Source organism: Gallus gallus, chromosome 11, assembly GCF_016699485.2.
Source record: "Gallus gallus isolate bGalGal1 chromosome 11, bGalGal1.mat.broiler.GRCg7b, whole genome shotgun sequence".
In the NCBI taxonomy this organism is placed as follows: domain Eukaryota; kingdom Metazoa; phylum Chordata; class Aves; order Galliformes; family Phasianidae; genus Gallus; species Gallus gallus.
Window position 1 is genome coordinate 12,613,949 of NC_052542.1, and position 19,671 is coordinate 12,633,619.

The 19,671-nt window shown below is 35.3% G+C and overlaps 1 long non-coding RNA gene across 8 annotated transcripts in view; it reads right to left on the reverse strand.

The window, feature by feature from the left end:
- LOC112533264 overlaps window positions 1–19,671 on the reverse strand; it is a 102,196-nt gene that overhangs the window by 77,753 nt on the left and 4,772 nt on the right. The gene's annotated exons all lie outside the window — the stretch shown is intronic.

A 19,671-nucleotide genomic window follows, 5' to 3' on the forward strand; every position in this document is an offset into this window, starting at 1 on the left:
GTGTGTCTAATTTACTGCACCATGCTGAAAAATAAACTCTCTTTTCTTTTTTCTCTTCCTTTTCTCTTCCTTTTCTTTTCTTTTCTTTTCTTTTCTTTTCTTTTCTTTTCTTTTCTTTTCTTTTCTTTTCTTTTCTTTTCTTTTCTTTTCTTTTCTTTTCTTTTCTTTTCTTTTCTTTTCTTTTCTTTTCTTTTCTTTTCTTTTCTTTTCTTTTCTTTTCTTTTCTTTTCTTTTCTTTTCTTTTCTTTTCTTTTCTTTTCTTTTCTTTTCTTTTTTTCTTCTCTTTTCTTTTTGTTTCTTTTCTTTTCTTTTTTCTTTTCCCCTCTCCTCTCCTCTCCTCTCCTCTCCTCTCCTCTCCTCTCCTCTCCTCTCCTCTCCTCTCCTCTCCTCTCCTCTCCTCTCCTCTCCTCTCCTCTCCTCTCCTCTCCTCTCCTCTCCTCTCCTCTCCTCTCCTCTCCTCTCCTCTCCTCTCCCTTCCTCTCTTTTTTCAAGTAGTGCAAGCAAAAACAATATTTCCTCCTTAGATTCCTGTGTAACACCTGTTCCACAAAGATAAACATCTGAATGCATCATCCCCAACTTTGTCTATATTTCAAAACAGAAACAGAATTTGCTTCAGCTTTGGCATGTCAGATGTTAATGACTCCAGCTTGTGGACAACTTATATGCTAACACCACATCTATATGAATTTTATTTGAATGAAGCATTCAATTCATTTAATTTATATATTGTTTAAAAGCTCTATATCTGAGAATCTCTAAGCAGTTTCAGTAATACTATTAACAGTGAAATCATATAAAGATAGAAATTATTAAGACTTCAATGAAGTCACATATAACTATGTAAGAGACAGTAACAGCAGCCAGACACATTCTTACTAATCTTGTACCAAGTTCCAATGTGTTTAGAATTGCCACAGTTGTGTATAGTAGTATAAATGCAAAAATCTGAGTTGAAACTTACACCAAACCAATTTCTAGTCTACATAACAACCCTGGGAGCAATGGAAGGTGCTGTGAGATCACATAATTGTTTATAGTCATATAATCATTTAGGACTAGTAGCTCTGACTATGTGTTATATAGTATTCACTGTAGAGTTTTGCAAAAATCTTTTGTAGAAAAACTCACAAATGGATAACCTTCTGATTGCCATTTTGATTGAAAGTTCCATCTGAGACCTTGACAGTACATCCAGTAATAAGATTTTCAGAAAAAAAAATCCCATCACTGGCACTGTGGGAGAGGCAAAGCATGACAGAAATCTCATCATTGTCAGTCAAACAGAGATGGTAGTTACTCTGGTAGGCATAGCTTTAAACTGTGCATTTATACAGGCTTTAAACATGAATATCTAATATGCACAAGGGAGAAAAAATTTTATGAATGTATGGGCTCAGCCCATAGCCACATGCCATTTTTTTTGAGTCATTGCTACCCCACCAAAGGGAAAAGGCTTATTCTGCAAGCAAATTCAGTGTCATATGAATATAAATTTTAGGGCAATACATAGTAGAAGTTTAAATGTGGATCATTCAGTTGTCCAATATTTGCTCCTTTTTTTGACAATGAAATTAATTCGGTGTAAAATTGTTTTGGATAACAATGGTATTTAGTGGGATTAGAATCATACCACTCTACATTTTACATCTAGATTTAGACATATTAGCAACATTCTTTTTAAGCATGTAGAATGATAATTCATCTTTTTCAACAACATTTAATTAGCAATTGAGTCATTGTAAGTGACAAGGAAAATGCATTAAATTAGAATTATTAATACTGCTAAATTTGAGAATTTAATTCTGAAAATCTTTTACAAGTGCCAAGCGCCTTAGAGTCCCATTGATTCTGGCTTGCCTTCACCTAGCTACGTCTCACACTCATTTGTCAGAACTGCTAAAGTAAATCATCCCCCACATTAAAGCTGGGATTATGCATTTTTGGCCTGGACATTGTCCAGACCAGAAATTCAGCTCAGGCATTTAAATATGGAAGTGCTGTGAAGTGAACATGTACATTTTTACTAATTGTAACTCAGATGACTGAAGTTCTTCAACATATTCTGTCCTTTAAAGCAGCTGAAAGCAGATACTATTTGTGTGCTGTGACCTTGAAAACAAATCATGGAAAGCTCATTTAGATATAATGTATTTTTTATCTGGTATCATTTATACCTTTTTGTCTATGATGAATTTGAAATGACTGTAAAATATGCAGCAGAGAAAATGGCTGAAGATTTTCATTTAAATCAGCAGTTGCTGATCACAGAAGAAGCATTTAACACTATGGCAACTCCAAATACCATCAACTGTATCACAGCGCAGCAGTAACAATTCTCAATCTGGAGATCAGACAGAATGTCTGCAAAGTAGTATGTTCTAAATACATTTATTTGTACAGCTCAGCTAGAGATAGACCTGCTGATTTTGATAGAGAAAACTAAATCAACTGCATTATATGCATGCAGTTGTATATACCTACATGTTTGTATGGATTCTTTTTTTAATTATTACTTTTTGAACTGCCTGCATTGTTATTAAATGCTAGAAATGGATAGATGGATTTTACAAAGCTTTTCCAAGATCTGTCCAGCTATAGGAAACTGCTAGGTACTCTGTTTCTGTGTCTGTTTTTTCCTGGGATACAATCTCTGTCTTAATTGAGCTGTTTGACCGCTTCTCTCCTTCTCCCTACCCCTCAATTGTCTTGAGCTTTGATATCATGAATATAATGCTAGGAAGTTCAATATGACCACATAGCTCTTCTTTTCAGCTGGTTTCAGATGGTGTGTTCAGTAACTGGAAACAATCAGGTAAGCCAGAGCAGTCACTTTCATAAAACTACTTTTAATCTCTCTTGTTCTATGTGCATTTTTTTCACTACAAGTGTATATTTTAATTTTGTAATACAAGTAGCTTGCTTTTCAGACGCAGTCATAGGGCTGTATTGTCACTTCAGGGAGTTCAAGCACCACATTTAAAAAATATGAAAAAAAAAAAACCAAAACAGAACAACAACAACAAAACCCACCATGACTAGAAGCAATACAAAAGCCTGTCACAGGAGAAATTAGAGTGCATAGTCTTGGTTACTTATACCAAAGAATTGCTTCTGTGTTAAAAATGATGCTGAAAAATCCAAAGCTAATGATGGTAGTGTTTAGTTAATTGAAAGAATATACAGTAGCATTACATGTTCACAAGTATTTCTGACCAAGAGAAATGAAAAGAGGTTACTTTAAAAAAAAAGAAAATCAGAGTTGGAGAGTTTCTAGCAGTGGTAGGCTGCCCTAGTAAATTGAAGCTTAATAAAGAAAAAAATGTGGGACCATTCAGCATTATTAGAGTTTTCAGAATGTAGCAGGTGTCGTTAGCAGCAGACAGAGTATTGATGGAGTGAACAGTAGAAGCTTTCTGTAGTCTATCATTCAGATAAGTTGGACTTGTATTATTTCTACATTTGTACACTATTTGTGCAAGATAATATTCTGGCTTTGAAGAAGGTGGAAACCAATTTAACTTGCAGTATAATTCACTGTGATGGGTTTTGTAATCACACTGCAAAATGAGTCTAGCTGCTGTATTATACAATACTGATACTGGCTTATGTGCTGCAGAACTAGTCCTTCTCCAAATAATGTCATAGCATTCTAAATGAGAAAATATAAAAGCACTGACAATGCTTTTTGTGCAACTGCAACTAAGATATCTTTCAAAATGGCTAATAAAAGCAAGCTGAAGCACACAGTTTCTGGCAGAGCCTTGTAAATGTGCTCATTAGCATTGCAACACAACTATTTTTTTTTCCTTCTCTTATCCCTCCTTCCACCTCCCCCATTAAATTAAACCAAATAAATGAACAAAATGAAAATTTCAGCCTTCCTTCAGAGGAAGTATGTAATAATTTACAATATTCTCTTTCTTTTACTTCTGGTATTTCAGAGGCTTGCATGGATGAAATCTATGTGATAATAAAAGGCAGATGGAATGGATGAGTAAAGGTTACCTGTTTCCTTATATGAATTGAGCATTTATATTTTGAGGGCTCCACTTAAAATCTATTCAAAATAAAAACCCTGGAGAAGTTCCTCTTGGGCACTGTCAACACCCCGCATATATCCAGGGAAAGATCCTCTTCAGCATATACAAAATAGAACTGTTCTTTTCCTGTGTATTCCCAAACAATTCTTTCAATACTGGCATCTCAAATTCCTATTCATGAAATTTGTTCTGTGTAATATACCCATATACAGACTCACTCCATGGTGCTCATGAACACGTAGCTGTGTTTCTTTGCTGTGGTAGATAGGTTTTGATTTGTGATATCTGGAATAAGCAGGAAGACAGAAGGCAGACAGAACAGGTAACTTGTTCCCTTAGACGTTGTTGAGAAATAAGTTAGCTATATGTTGTCAAATAAGTACATCATGACTTAAAGCTATGGTCAAAGAAAAAAAAAAAAAGGCTTTATCATGAACAAAACTATACAGTTTTAGACTCACAGTCTCGTGTACAAGTATAATCCACAGCTGAATACAGAAGTCCTGGTTGTGTGTCAGTTGTGTGACACGAGCAAGTAGAAAAATAATTGAAAGTAAGTGACAGATTATTGTGTCAATAAATATGATGCCCCACCCCCTCCACACAGACTGCTTTTGTTGCAGCAATTAAGTGAATGCTTATTTTGAGGCTACTGAAGGAGGTTATCTAGGCTTCTGCCAGGGAAGATCCAAAGTGGTGAAGATAGCCAAGAGCCTTACATCTACAAAGGTGTGGATATAGTGTTTTATTCTTTGTATTAACACAGCTTTTACAGTCTTTTAGTCAGCACTGGCTTCTTTTCAATTTTTGCAGTTTCAGGTCTAACTGTTTCAAGCTGTAGCAATACAGTATAACCTGTTATACCAAATAAAGGCAGAGTATTGTTAGGTAAAATGTCATTGCAACACAGAGCAGGAGATACAATTAATCCCTACAGAAAAAGGCCAAGTATGAATCATCAAATGCTGTAGGGTTTTAATAGATATTTTCCAACCCTTATGTCACATGAAACAGCAACCATTTATTGTATTGTACATAATATTTCTTCTTTAAATAAAAGCAACAACTGGTGATAAAGGGTCTCTATTTAGACTGTCACAGGGTCTCCATTTAGACTGTTACAATGCCTGTTAGTTCTTCTTTTATAATTTACAAAGCAAACTGGATTTCTTCAGCCCATGATGGTATAGAACCAGTACAACATCTGATCAGAGCAGAAGACATTACTGACTTCTCTGCCCCATCTTCACGAACACTTTTGTCTTGTTTAGCCATTAATTATGTTTAGCACTGTCTTGTCTTTTCCACACGATAGCTCATGTTAGAGCTGTTTGGCTCAGATTCTGCTAAGAACCCTTCCTTTCAGGCAGTGTGTTAATAACAGGTAAGAAAAGTAGTTATCTTACAAATTTGTGATTGCCTTAATAGCTACTTTTCATGGCTTTTTTTTTTTTCACAGTTTCTGTTTCTGAATATATTTTATCTGTTAAACATACAAGAAAGAATGAGGTGAGTGAGTGTTTTTTTTGGGTGTTTCCTTTTTTTTTTTTCTTTTTTCTTTTTTTCCTTTTTTCTCTGTCAACACTAATGTGGTACAAATGGAATCTATTAACTAGGAGAGTTTACTTCCATTCACGTTACTGTGATTGTCAGATGAGCACAAAATGATGGGAAGAGTTCTGGTTGGTTGTTTTTTGTGTTGTTGGGTATTTTTGTTGGTTTGTTTTTTGTCACAAACTGACTTCCAGTTGAGAATGGAAAGAAGAAAAGTAGAAGACATTCAAAAGTTAATGATAAAAGATATCTTTTCCTAAATCTTCAAAACGATTCTGTCCAGTTTCAATTTGAACTCCACATATGAATTCCAGTTCTAGAAGTTACATGTGCCAAAGTCCATAGTTGCTGGCTAACTCTGCCCCAAGAAATAAATATTAAACCAAATGTTTGCACTGTGGAACAGAGTACACAAATAAATTATTTATTCTCTACTCAGGAGGTAATACAAGGGATGATCTGAAAGTACTGCCTCCTATTTTATTATGTTGGCCCATAACATCAGAGGCAGATGTTGGTGGTATGGCAGTAGAGGTTGAACTTTCCTAGCAATATTCCCTTAAATTTTGATGCTGTGCAACAGATGGTAGCACAGCCTGACAGAATGGTGTCTGACATGGAATGGTGTAAGAAGCAAAGATGTGGAACTGAATTCCTTCATGTGGAAAAAATTTCCCCCCATTGACACTGATGCTTGTTGAATTTTTGTGAAGACAGAACAGTGGATGTGAGCACAGTAAGGTGGTGGGTGGTGCATTTCAGCAGTGATGACAGCGACTAACGAGCCATATTCTAGAACACCGTGTAAAGCTGTCACACCATGAAATGAAGAGCATCTCAGTCAGGTCATACACGCAAATCAGCTAACAGTGACTGTGTTGAAAAACAATGTTTTGTGGATGAGAATTGGCTTGATGAAATAGTGTTATTGTGCTCTTTCCATCTATTGTAGTTTCCATGGAAATAAACAAGAGGCATTACTTTCTGACTGACCTATGAGAATTCAGGTAAGTTCATTTTATATTGCAAACAATGTTGCCATTGCTGTATGTTCCTACATCATTCATGTCTAATTATAAGCACCAGTATACATATAATTCTTTTGCAAACTGAAATAGAGTGTCTTTCCTTATGAAAGATTGAGCAGTTACTACAGAATTTTGTTTTTATTTCAAGTGTGATTTATGGAATATTTTGTGGGAATTAATACAGATACTGAAAGTCACTGAAACATTGTTTATATTAAAGGAACACACATTATTGCTGCAAATGGTCCTTTTATGTGGATTATGAAAAATGATGGCCCAACATCTATTTGGTTTTCAAGAAGAAATTGTGAGACCTTTAGTCCTCAAGGATAGCTTGGTTACCTTGGATTGCTGGAAGTCAGGACAGGTAAAAACTGTGAAAACTTCAGAGAAAACAGGTTTACATAACATAGGGAAAAAAATGTTGGGAAGACACAGATGGTTATGATATCTTTCCAAAATGAGAAGAATTTTACTGGAGTGGTGGCATTTTTCAGTAATCTGTTGGCATTGTTGCTCAAATAACTGAAAATTAGGTAGTGCTCTTGTATGCCGTTATATGCTTCCTGATCCTAATTTTCTGTTTTCATATGAGTCTAGAAAGCAGCAGGTTGATCAGTATTTCAGGAAGTGAGTTTAGGATCCTATCAGTTACAAATTTGGGGTCCTATGTAAGCATTTTGTTACTTGGTATCCTAAAAGAGAGGAGTAACTGCTGGGTAACAGGGTAACAAAGTGAGTAGTCTTATCAAGTGCCCAATGCAACAAAGTGTGAGAATTTTAGCCTGAAAAGTACTAACCACAAAATGGTGTTTTGATATTTGCTTTTGATTGCTTTTACAGGAATGTGAAGCACAATAAATGGATCAAGAAAAAAAAAAAAAAAAATGATGCACAAGCCAGACATAATACAACATATCTTGATCTGATGCAATGCATAATCAGGTAAGAGCATAGCGATTTATTTATTTATTTATTTATTTCAAAGCTGAAATTCAAATTAGGAATACCTTTCAGCATGTATACAATGTGGTTTATGTTCATAGCTCTAGATGATTCTTATAAAACATTCTAACAAGTTTCTAGAAGTTATGGAGGGCTAATGATGAAAAAGGGTTACAGCTAGGAGAAAACAACAAAACCACCCCCAAAAATTCAACCCTGCTGTGACTAGTTCACCCGGCTGAAATTATCAAACTTCCCCTCTGCAAGGAAACAGACTGAGACCTATATACAGACCTTAATTAACACTTAAACCCACAACACTTAAGCCCTCAGCACTACAGTGATTTTCTCTGAGGACATAAACGTAGAGAATAAGAACTTCAAACTTGCAGGCTACTGCTGTTATGTTGGCAGTCTCATATATCATTGTAACTTCCATGCCTTTACTCAGTGGCTTTACAATTCTGTAGTGCAGTGTAAGCTGAAAATGTTCAAAATTGTGCCAGTCAGCTGGTGAGAATTCAAATAATGTACAAGAGTTGAAAGTGAACGAACATCTAAAACATAAGGTGTCACTTACAATCAAATCACTGTGTTGCAATCTGAGTCTGAATATAATTGTTTTTAGTGTGTATGCAGTAAAACCCAAATCAGATTGGGAATGTAGTGATTTCTGGCATGAGTAGCAGAGCAGAAAGCAGAATAAAAGAGAATAACATACCAGAATTTCTTTCTCCCAAATATACTAAAGTGTGAGGGAGTATGTGTGCAGAATATAGGAGAGAATAACAAAGAAATTTTGAAAAATAATTGTAAGCATGAACGTTTAATGTCCTGACATTCTCTCTTTATAAGCAGAAGTAAAAGTCTAGCTTACACAAACATTGAATATTTCTATTCCAAGTAGTTAACTATTAGAAAATTTTACAACCTGCTTAAGCTTTTTTAATCATTGCTCTTATTTGTAAAACAACCAAGTTCTAGTTTTCTTGTTTTAAAACGAATCAACATCACAGTCAGTCTGAGCACTAAAATACATCTGGTCATCTAACCAAGCTTCAAGCAGGGTTTTGTATTTCAGGTTACCTCTCACCCAAAGGCTAGAGACAATCAAACATCCTTAATTATTTCGTCCTGATGTTTTGGTACTTCATCTCTGATTTGATACTTATACAGCTTAATTTTTTTTTTTCCTGTTGCAACCTGAAGGAAATACCAGTAAATATAAAATCTGAGGATTTTTTTTTCTGCTGTTTAAAATGGAACCATCTTCAAAAACAGGTGGATTTCCCTGCCAACACTAATCTGTACTCATACAAGGGAGAGCAATGATCCTGATGATGTTAATATTGACACTAGAAAAGAGACAGACAATTTAGAATTCTTCTTGAAGTTCTAGGCGTAAGCCTGATCTTGGTTGACAATGAATCCTTCAGAGTAATACACAGACAGTGGACAGGACTGTGACTGAGTTATGAGTAAGCATCCATACTGCACGGCTGTCTAGCAGGTAGCAAGAAACATGATGCCAGAGAGCATTCTTTCTTTCATAGAATCATAAAAAATTATATTTTGGAGGGGGACCTCTTGAGGTCTCTATTCCAACCTCCTGTTCAAAGACCCATACTTCAAAATCAGAAAATGTTCAGGATGTTATATAGTTAAATTCTGAAAATATCCAATATTACATGACTTCTCTGTGCATCTAACCATCTACAAGCCCTTTTTAGTTGCATACATATAAATTCATCTATGAAAAGAGCCTAAATCAAGCTGGAGAATAAAATACATTAGTTTTTACCATGGAAAAGAGAAGGGTAATGTGGAAATTAGTCTTCAAATACCTGAAGAGATATTAAAATTTTTCAGAAAAAAGGTCAGAAAAGCAAAGTAGAAATCAATTCACCAAGAAGTCTGCATCTCAGATAAGTGTGGGAAGTGGTAGGAAAAGGTTCCCAGATATATCTAGAAATGTGCTCCCCTGTTGGTACAAGTTCCAAGTAAGTCCAAACTATGTAGTGGTTTCCTGATGAGTCTGGAATGACTTTACATGGAAATCAGTGCATGAGTATAGGCTGTGCATGAAAGTAGGACTGTGAATCATGGAAGCATTCTTGGTACTGTCTATTTAGATTAGCTTAAATGAGTTCAGATTCATCAGAAAGTGTTATCCTGTCTCATCAGGAGAGCTGTATATGACTTATGTTCTTACAGTAGCACTGAGCACGTAACTAAGTGTGAGTAAAGACATCAGAATCAGAGCTGCAGAGGATAAGAAACAATGTATCTAGTCTGTTGCAAAATTAATTCCTCTTGAGATTTAAGAAAGATCTTGTTTTCAGATCTTGTTTTGGAAAAAAAAAATGCAATAAGCTTAAAGAAGTTATGGTACTATAAATAACTTGAATTTTTGAGTAGGAATTGCCACTGTAATACATGGATCAATAAGGAGGATTTATATAGTTCCCAAGCAGATACTTCAGAACAATGGTCAATTTCTCATTACCTTTTACTCTGTGCTGTCCTATTTTATGTGCTATTCTTTCAAAAAATATTTCTGGCTTGTGTATGTGCTTTGTTGATATTCCTGTAGAATGTATTACATACCAAACCTTTTATGTAATGGGAAGTGGCAAGAAATAAAAAAATCCCCTCCCTTGCCAATTCTCCTCACCCTGCCAATCTTTACCCTGTTCTCTGACAGATAGGTAGATGTATTTTACTAAGGCAAATACCATTATGACTGTTGTTTGTTTATTACATCAGCTTGAACTACTCAACAAAATACACTAAAAGAATAACAGGAATATATTCTTTTAATGTTGTTGTAATGTTCTCCAGCTTCTACTGAAGAATAGCCTTCTGCTGAGTTTAATGTCAGTGCAACTGACTGAGTAATTAATGATAGATCACTGTTCAGATGTATGATTTGCCTTGTTCCTTACTAATACTTTCTAAGTGAACCAATCTAAAATTTCCTGCTTCCTTCAAAATCCAGATTTTATTATTATTATTATTTTTTAATTTGCATGTTTCTGCACTCTGGTGCACCTGAGTAGGATGGAACAGTGTGGAAAAATAGTCCAAATGGGGACGGTAGTCTCAAGAGACGAGAAAATGACTCTGGCTTGCTCTTTATCCCAAAAAGATGCCTTGGACATGCATTTGAAATGCATTTGAAATAAGCCTTCAAAAATTTTAGAATCATCCTTGCATCAGAAAAGGCCTTTTCTGCATCACATCAGTGAGATGAAATGAAGATGAAGGTTGCTCTATTTAAAATTATTTCTTTTTCACATTAGTTTGAATTTGTCTTTTATTCACTCTGAAGCAATCTCAGTGGAGATCATGTGGCAAAGGCTTCCATTCCTATGCTCAGAAGTTTTAAACTTCAATGACACACTTGTACTTCTAGATATAAGCACATAGAGGTAAGTAGTGATTTGAGCATGCCCGGAATCCAGAATGTGCTGCCCACAAGCTAGAGAATAAATATACTTATTGTGGGTTAGTCATTCCTGTTCCTGAGGGAAAGGAGAACAGAGAAGGAAAGACTTCTAAACAACAGCAACATTCAGCTTAACCCTGCACTGCATGCACTATGAATGTGATGAATCCTTGGGTAATTCAGCCCTGCTGAGCATCTGCTCTGAAGTTGACTGGCATAAACATCAAGGAGCTATGCTAACTGACTGAGCTGCTTTGACACGTGGAGTTCTTGGACAAATGACCATTATCACTTGTTCCCAGCTGATTTGCAAGCAGGTAATACAGGATGCCTTATTTGAAGAGAAAAAAATTAAAGGGAATGTCTTGAGAAAGGAAACAACTCATTCTCTGTAAAACTGCAAGAAATTTTGCATTTAAATCTTTGAAATACAACATGCACGACAACCTTGCTAGTCTTCATTTTATTATAATGTGTCAGGCTGACAACTAACCTAGAGAGAATGGATGCAACAACCTCCATCTAGACACATGAAATTCCATCATCTTTTCAGATTCCTAACCATTACTTGCACAAATATGTATCCTCAGTAATATCCGTGAAGTGATTTGTGATCCAAAGCCAACTGAAACCAATTAAAAACGAACAAACAAACAAACAAAAAAAAACACCTGACATCAGTTAGTTTGCCTGCTATCCTACTTCTCCATTTATGCTAGTGGAATCATGCCTCTATACAGACACTGATCCCTGGAAACATCTGTGTAACAAATGCTATCCTTGATAGCAATTTTGCTTTCATCATATTACTTTTTTTCATTTGTCCCATGTAATGAAAGGTCCTAGGTACCATTCCTGAGTGTTTTAAGGAAAAACAGAAGGCCTGGAGAGAATGTCTGCAAATGACTTCTTCTTTGCTTTTTGTGATGATTATAGATAAAAGGATGAGATAAGAGTAGCTCCTTGAAGAGTTATACTCTTTAAAGGTATGACATTTCCCCATACATTCATGCGTTATTTGTTTACCTAAATATTTCCTTCTCCCTGTTCTATGTGTTTTGGAAATAGCAGAAGTTATCAATCACTGGGAACTGTGCTGATGTTTCCATGGCAGTTTTGTAATTAGGTCTGTTCACCAGGGGCTCCCATTAGTCCAATAAAATCATTTGTACAATTCTTTCAGATGAAGTATTACACTGTGTTGCTAGCCTACAAATAAAAGAATTATTCAAGCCACAGACACTTATTTTCTTATTGGTAAAAACACTCAAGGTCTTTATTGTGCTTTTTTAGGTTTCTCAGTCTGATCTATAAATGCAGGCTCTGACCTAACAACATACTCCCCAGCAGAGAAAAAGCAGTTAACAGTTCCTACTCTAAAAAGTGCTAACAGCTGGGCAGCTTTTGCTCCCAAATGACCGAGGCCATTATTATTTAACTAGTAGACACTTTTCATTAAGAAGGAAGAGAAGAGCAGCTCTGTAAAGAGATCACATCGTTTGCATAACTATGTTGTAAATCAGCCTCTAACAGTGGTCTTTCTGCTGAACCATGATAAGCCAAAGCAGCACCTACATCTGGTAGGAAAGGAATCACTAAGATAAGCTCAACCTATTGCAAAGATTCTTCTGCATACTGCCAGTGTGCCATCAAAGCTGAGATGTGACCCCCTGTCTTGATTTGACTTACCCTTACACAAGGAAATTGGAATCATCCAGTTGTGACACATGGAAGAATTTTCTATTGTATTTCTACTCGTGCTCCTACCTTCAAGTACTGCTATGTGAAACTGCTGAAGTGCAATGTTTGCTAGGAAGGAGCTGATATCTCTAAGACTTGAGAGAATCTTCAAATACATATTGGACATAGTGAGTGAGCTTGTTTCCATTTTGGAGTACGATGGGAAGCTCTGGTGACTTGAAATTTTATGTAAATTTTTGGTCATGAAGAAAATCATAAGGCCTCTATATAGTACTTATCCAGTGTCCAATTCTTTCTCAATGTACCTTGCTATCTCTCATATGCATTATTCAAATAGTTATAACACAAAAACTTGCAGATTATTTTGGTTTCTCCAATAACACTGAACAATTAATTCTTGTCATGCAAAGATTTCAATTGGTCTTTACTGAAGGTATTTAAGTATTGTTTGCAGACAATTCTTCATTTTATCAGAAATTTCTGCCATAAATATGGTGCATAGAAATGTGTTTTCCTCGATGGTATGAACGTATTATGTGTTGTTTTCTGCAGCAGTATAAATGTAGTTCATGAGATGAATAACTCCAATCAGATATGCAGAGACATAATGAAGTTGTACATATATGCTATGTTCAAAACGACAAAGGGATGGAAATCACTTGCAATGTTTCACTAAAAATCACAAGTTCCAGAAACTTGTTGAAAGTTAAAGGTATTTAGTCTTCTGATACAAAACATAACTTTTTGGAAGTCAAATGGCATTCAGAAAAGAGTGACAAATATTACTTTTTTGGCTAAAGCATCTATGTTTGCCTGTGATATTTCACCTCTTTCTTTACTCCAGGTTTCAGTCCACAAAATAGTCCTATTTCCTGTTTCTAGGGCAGTGCAAGTGTGAAATGGGACAAATTTCAAGGAAACTGAAAATATTCATTTTACAGCAGCTTTATTCTGAGAAATTCAAGTTTCATTCTAGTTGGTGTTCTCATCTCCTTGTGATCTGCTCTTTTATTAAAGAGAGGGAAAAAGAAGATAGAGAAACACTATTTTACCTCTTGTATCAGAAAAGTAAATTGTATATAAAAGCTGAATGTACTAAGTGGTATGTCAAGTGGTAGTATTTGGACAATGAGGACTGTTCCCATTAGCTTTAGCTTTGTTGTATGGACAGCATGACATCTTTCTTGCACTGATGCTGGCTGTTGTCACAGTGAAGCTTTTGTTCATGCGGCGCTGAAGATGTAGTTTTTGGATTGTAGCTTTTTTGGTGATTGACAAGAAAAGTTAAAAAATAGCCTTTTTAATAGAAAATACTAATGATTGCTTCAGTGCTAGCTACCTAACCGTGTGTGGAAGTCCTCAGAAGCGAAACTGTTAAGTCCTAAATAGAATGACAACAGTGAAATCTTGGCTCTGCAAGGCACCAGCAAGGTAAGAAGCAAACTCCTAAAACAGTCTAGGAGTTGCATTTAATGCAGTAGTGTTATGAATATTTAAGGCATCGCTATACAATTTCTGAACAAAATTCCAATGTGGAGAACAGAACTGTGGAAAAAAGCAGCCCTTCTTCTGAAAATAAGACAAAAAATGAAAAAGAAAAAAAAAGTGATACTACTTGCCCATCATTGAATGGCTCCAAAGTAAAAAAGAAATTGAACTTATTTGAATATTTGATTACTTCTGAACAAGAAATTCAAGAGTATAACTAGATCTTTTCTGAAAATTATTGTAATCTTCACCCTTTTTTTCTGTCAAGCAGTCTTTGTTTTCCCTTTCTAACAATTCATGTCATCTCTTGACTTCTAAGAAAAAAATGTATATAAGGGAAAATATGATGAAGAATCTCAAGAAATCTGAACTGTGACTGTGCTCAGAGATAACCAATGCCAAGTAGAATAAAAATATGGTCATCGTTTTAAATTTATTTATTTTTTTTTAAATTCAGAGGAAAAAGATGTTCAACCCATATCATTGCCATGGAGAAACTGAATTCCTGAATACCCTGTCATTGAACCTTTAGAGATGTAAACAGGACATGCAGAGCACACAGCTCTTATTAAGTTTGGAATATGCATAAATATAAAAATGAGGTATCATCTACCTACATACAGCCTGTAATTTTCTTCAGATAAATTTTGTAGTATTACTTATAATTTTAGTCTTTTTGTTAGTGTATGTTAATTTGCTGTGAACTAAAAGGCATGGATTGCCCATTTAAAGCACCTTGAATTTAACAGCAGGACAAGGGGGAACGCTTTTAAGTTGAAAGAGGGAAGATTTAGGTTGGATGTTAGGGGGAAGTTCTTTACAAGGAGAGTGGTGAGGTGTTGGAACAGGCTGCCCCTAGAGGTTGTGGATGCCCTGTCCCTGGAGGTGTTCAAGGCGAGGTTGGATGGGGCTCTGGGCAACCTGGTCGAGTAAATGGGAAGGCTGGTGGCCCTGCCTGGCAGGGGGGTTGGAGATTCATGATCCTTGAGGTCCCTTCCAACCCAGGCCATTCCGTGATTCTGTGAATTTTCAAATGTGTACCCAAAAGATGGAATACTGAACAAAGTTATCTTGTTTAAAAACAGCATACTTTTTCCATGTGTTCCTTTGTTTGGTTTTGTTTGTTTGTTTGTTTTAATATATCATTCTATGTGGTTATTTCTTCCTACATTCCATTTGAGAGCCACGTGTTCATCAGCTCATTGCCTTAGTAGCATTTCAATCCAAGCTAAGAGATTTTTCTCAAAGAAAAACTGATAGCATAGTTGTACCAGTAAAGTACATCTATATATAAGTTTATCTCTCTCTATATATATTTCATTTCTCATCACATTATGTTTGAATGTAGTTAGATGAAATGAAAATTATATCCTTAAGCAAACAATGGGGGATTCTGCTATCATGACCTCTAGGGTCAACCATCTCATTAGCAGTCAACTTTTACAACTGGATGTTATTTATAGGACAGGAATTTACAAGCTGTTAAACTAAACAACAAATTAAATTGTCCATGAGCCATCATCATCTGATAGAGAAACTCCCCCTGGGTAACAAGCTGCTGCTTTTACAATGGGAATTTTTGAAAGGATTTAATACATTTTATTTTTTGCCAGTCTAACCTTTATAGTGAACAGTCCCTTTTTTATTATGACAAAAAACTGTGCCATCAGTGTAAACAGCTCCAGATGCACAGTGAAAATTCAGCAGTCACAATCCACAAGCCTCATTTTAATGAATGCTCACAGGCATCTCTCTTTCTGCTAATTGTTTTCAATCAAATTTAAAATACCACAAATAGAAAGTAACTCAGTAGTGCATTTACAGTCTCCATTAACTAATAGTTTTTATTAAATATATTTAAGAAACAATAATCTGAGAAGATAGCTCTAGGAAAGGATTTCATCTTTGCATTTTGAAAAGAGTAGTATTGCTTGAAATAACCTGTCAGCCCAAGCAAGATATTGATAAATTAAATAAATACATCATGCGCTATGTTCTTAAAAGTACATAGACCAGATTCCTAACATGCCTAATGATGCTGTTTTGCAGTGACTTAAGTGTACAAGCACTTTAGCTACCATCACAGGAACTGTTTATTTTACAAACTTTGATGTAATATTTCTACCTTAATTTTTTCAGATACTTCCTTTGTAAGAACTAGCCTTCTCATACAAATTCTACTGTTTTTATTTTATTCAAATTATGTACTACATAGATAAGTCTAAGTCATCGCTCCACTGTTTCAGCTCCCCTCATTTTTCTGCTTTTAACTTTTCACTATTGTCTTTATGAAAGAAACAGCCCGATCCTAATATTTTATTCTTCCTTTAGAAACACTTGCATCATAATGACTTCAAATAAAATAATCTTTTATATCTCACTGTTCTTTGTGCTTGTTCTGACCTCTTTATATTGCATATGTGTAGGCAGAGAAATAGAAGGCTACCTTCATGAATTCCAAGTTTCTTATAGTCAATTGTTTCTGGAAAAGATAGCCAGAGTCAGGTGCTTACTCAAGCCAAACAAAAAAAACCCACAGGCTTTTCCAGTTTTAATATTTTATCTGTATTGTTAGACACTTAAGAAGGAAGAAAACAACAACAACAACAAAAATCAACCAGCTTGATACTATAAGTGCAAGTGAAACAATGTTCAGTCACTTTTCATAGGAACTAAATCTAATTTATGAAATCTTTTATAAATAATCTGTGTCATACTCTAAACTAGTCAGCAAACCTCAGAGACCTTAACTTGTATGGGAAATTAATCAATTTTAGACTAATTTCACACCTCTAATGAAAGTCTGTAATTTTTTTAGAAGTCTGGTAAATCTATGTACAGACTAGCAAGAAGTCAAGGAGAATATGAAGTTCTCATAGTAAGAAGAATATGATCTATACCTCTCTGATGCCTTCTAACATTTAACACATCCTACAGAATCACACAAGTTAGAATGTTCCTAATCATGTTCAAGACAGTTTCTCAAGTAATGGATAGGCTCTAATGCTTTTATAAAAGGGAAAACTTGGGAACAACGCAGGGCCTCTAGTACCTACAGCAGTGAAGAATCACCATTTTGCCAGTGGTTGAACACTACCCATGGATGGCTGCTGGTAAATCTTCAGCCTGACAGAAAGTTTTAAAAAAGACCTGTGTTCTGTACTGTGGGATATAATTCTGGTTAGCTCTCAGATGAATTAAATGAAACAACCTGTTGGTTAAAATTCTCTTTGTTTTTTTCCATTATATGTCAGAAGAGCATTTTTTTAAACCCTGCAGTGAGAGTCCACATTAAAGAAGGCACTATATTTAATGACAGTTCTGAAAGGTTGGAAACGAACTCTGGAGAAAACAGCAAAATATGGATCACTCCTTTAAACCAGTGAAAAGGTTCTGAAACTACTTTCTCTCCATTCTTTTGTACACAGTACTAAGCTCCAGAAATTAAATTGTCTAAAGGAAAGACTTCTACTAGATACTAGGCATAAGGTACTGACAACATTGCTTGGTCCCAGGTGATTAATTCATGTCACTCACAGTCACTGAATGACATCTAGTTTTTACTTCTGTTATGACTGTAGAGCCAATGGTATTATGAGCTGGTATATATTTTGTTGCATGCGTCATCAGCAGAACTGCAGCTGGGTCTCACTGTAGAACTTTTATTAGAAAGATGATGTATGAAGCAGAAGGAACACAGCTTGACTTTCAGAGCCCAGACTGAGTTTGCTGCTCTAGCAGTTGGAGAAGTGGGAGATAGGCTTTTGACATGCAAATGTTGTATCATTTTTGTACAAAAACAAATGATGGATGATAAATACCATATCTCATTATATATACTTTACACTTTGCAACAGAACCACACTTTGATATGTAGAACCAAAAGAAAAGGAGTCAAGGGGGGGGCACGATAGGGACATAACAGTCTACAAATAATTGAACAGCAAGAATCCCTGTTGTGTTATTGGTAGAGGCTGAAAATGGCATAATAAGGAGCAATAGCGTGAAATTACTGCATAAAAGGAAATATTTAAATCAGACATTAGGAGAAAAAAGTGCTTAACAATGAGAAAAATTGGGCAGCGGAAGTACATATTTGTAGAGATATTTAAAACATCACTGTGAAGTATTCCCAACTTTGATTTCACCTGACAGGAAGCTATAAAAGTAGTGGTTTCATTACCCATTTGATCTGTTTATTTGGTCACATTTATTGATCTTAAGTGAGAAAAAAAATTGTATATCATGCTGTTCTCCTATGGGCACTGGCAAGTAACAAAGTGAGGAGAATAAGGTGAAGTTTACTGAGGTTCAGTTATAATCAAGATAATTGGTGCTCTTTAGTGTCTTTTGGGTTCCTGAAAGAAGATCTTGATTTCACTACTAATGTTGAAGTGACAGAAGCATGTCACACTACTTAAAATGCAAATTTAAATGTATGGTTATTCTAAACAGAAGAGTAACTTTAAAGAGTGCAGTAGTCATACTGAGATTTGTGTAAGTACATAAGAGAATCAAGGTCTATTGGGAGAAATAATAGCTTTAATTAAACTGCTGAGTCTCTTATTATAACGTAGCATTTTAGTAGCTTTTAGGTCTCAGACTTTTTCACAGGTCAAAATAAAAAATGGAATCATTTCAAAAGTTTGGAGAAGTATGTAAGAGAAGAAAAAATGTAAAAGTTAATAGTAGTTCATCTCTAAGGTGAAACAATGTCTTTATTCAGATAGAGTCTTCTGTGTAATGAACTGTGATAGAATTTTTTCTGAAAGTATCCTGAGGACAGGGGAACAGTTTAGTTGTATTGCTAAGATTTCATAAGAGTAAGTGGAGGACGGTTGCTTCTGTTTTCAGTGTTCTGTTTTTGTTTTTTAAGTCTTTGGCTACTGTAGAAACTGTTTACTTCACATTTGGGGAGCGTAAGGGCAAATTAAGGACATACTGCATATTCTCTTAATGTTGGCCATAGCAGAGAAGCCATCCTTAACACCTTCTCCTGGGAAATGTGGTTTTCCAAATGGAAACAAATCCTTATACCAATTGAATTTTGCAAAGAACTTCACGTAAGTTGTAGAAAGTGTGGTAGCTGAAGGGAAACAATTTCATTTCCTAGCTATTTGCTAGAAACAGTATTCTTGTATGAAGTGGGAGGATACCTCTTAGAATTGGGCAAGTAAGTCCTCTGCTTATTAGTGAGGCTAAAGTATCATTATTTTGAAATTTCCCAGAAAGCATTCTCTGATTTCTTCTTTGTTTCTTGCTTTTATTTAATTCTTCTGTAAGGAAGCTTCCTGCATAGTTTTTGAAAATGCAGAGTATTTTAGAATTTGGCATCTGCTGAGACTCCTCTCTATCTCTAATTTGTGCTAGATTCTATTACGAACAGTCAATACTTGAAGCTTACTTAGGAACCACAAGAAATCCATTATATGTGATAGGCTACAACCTTTAACGCTGTAGTATA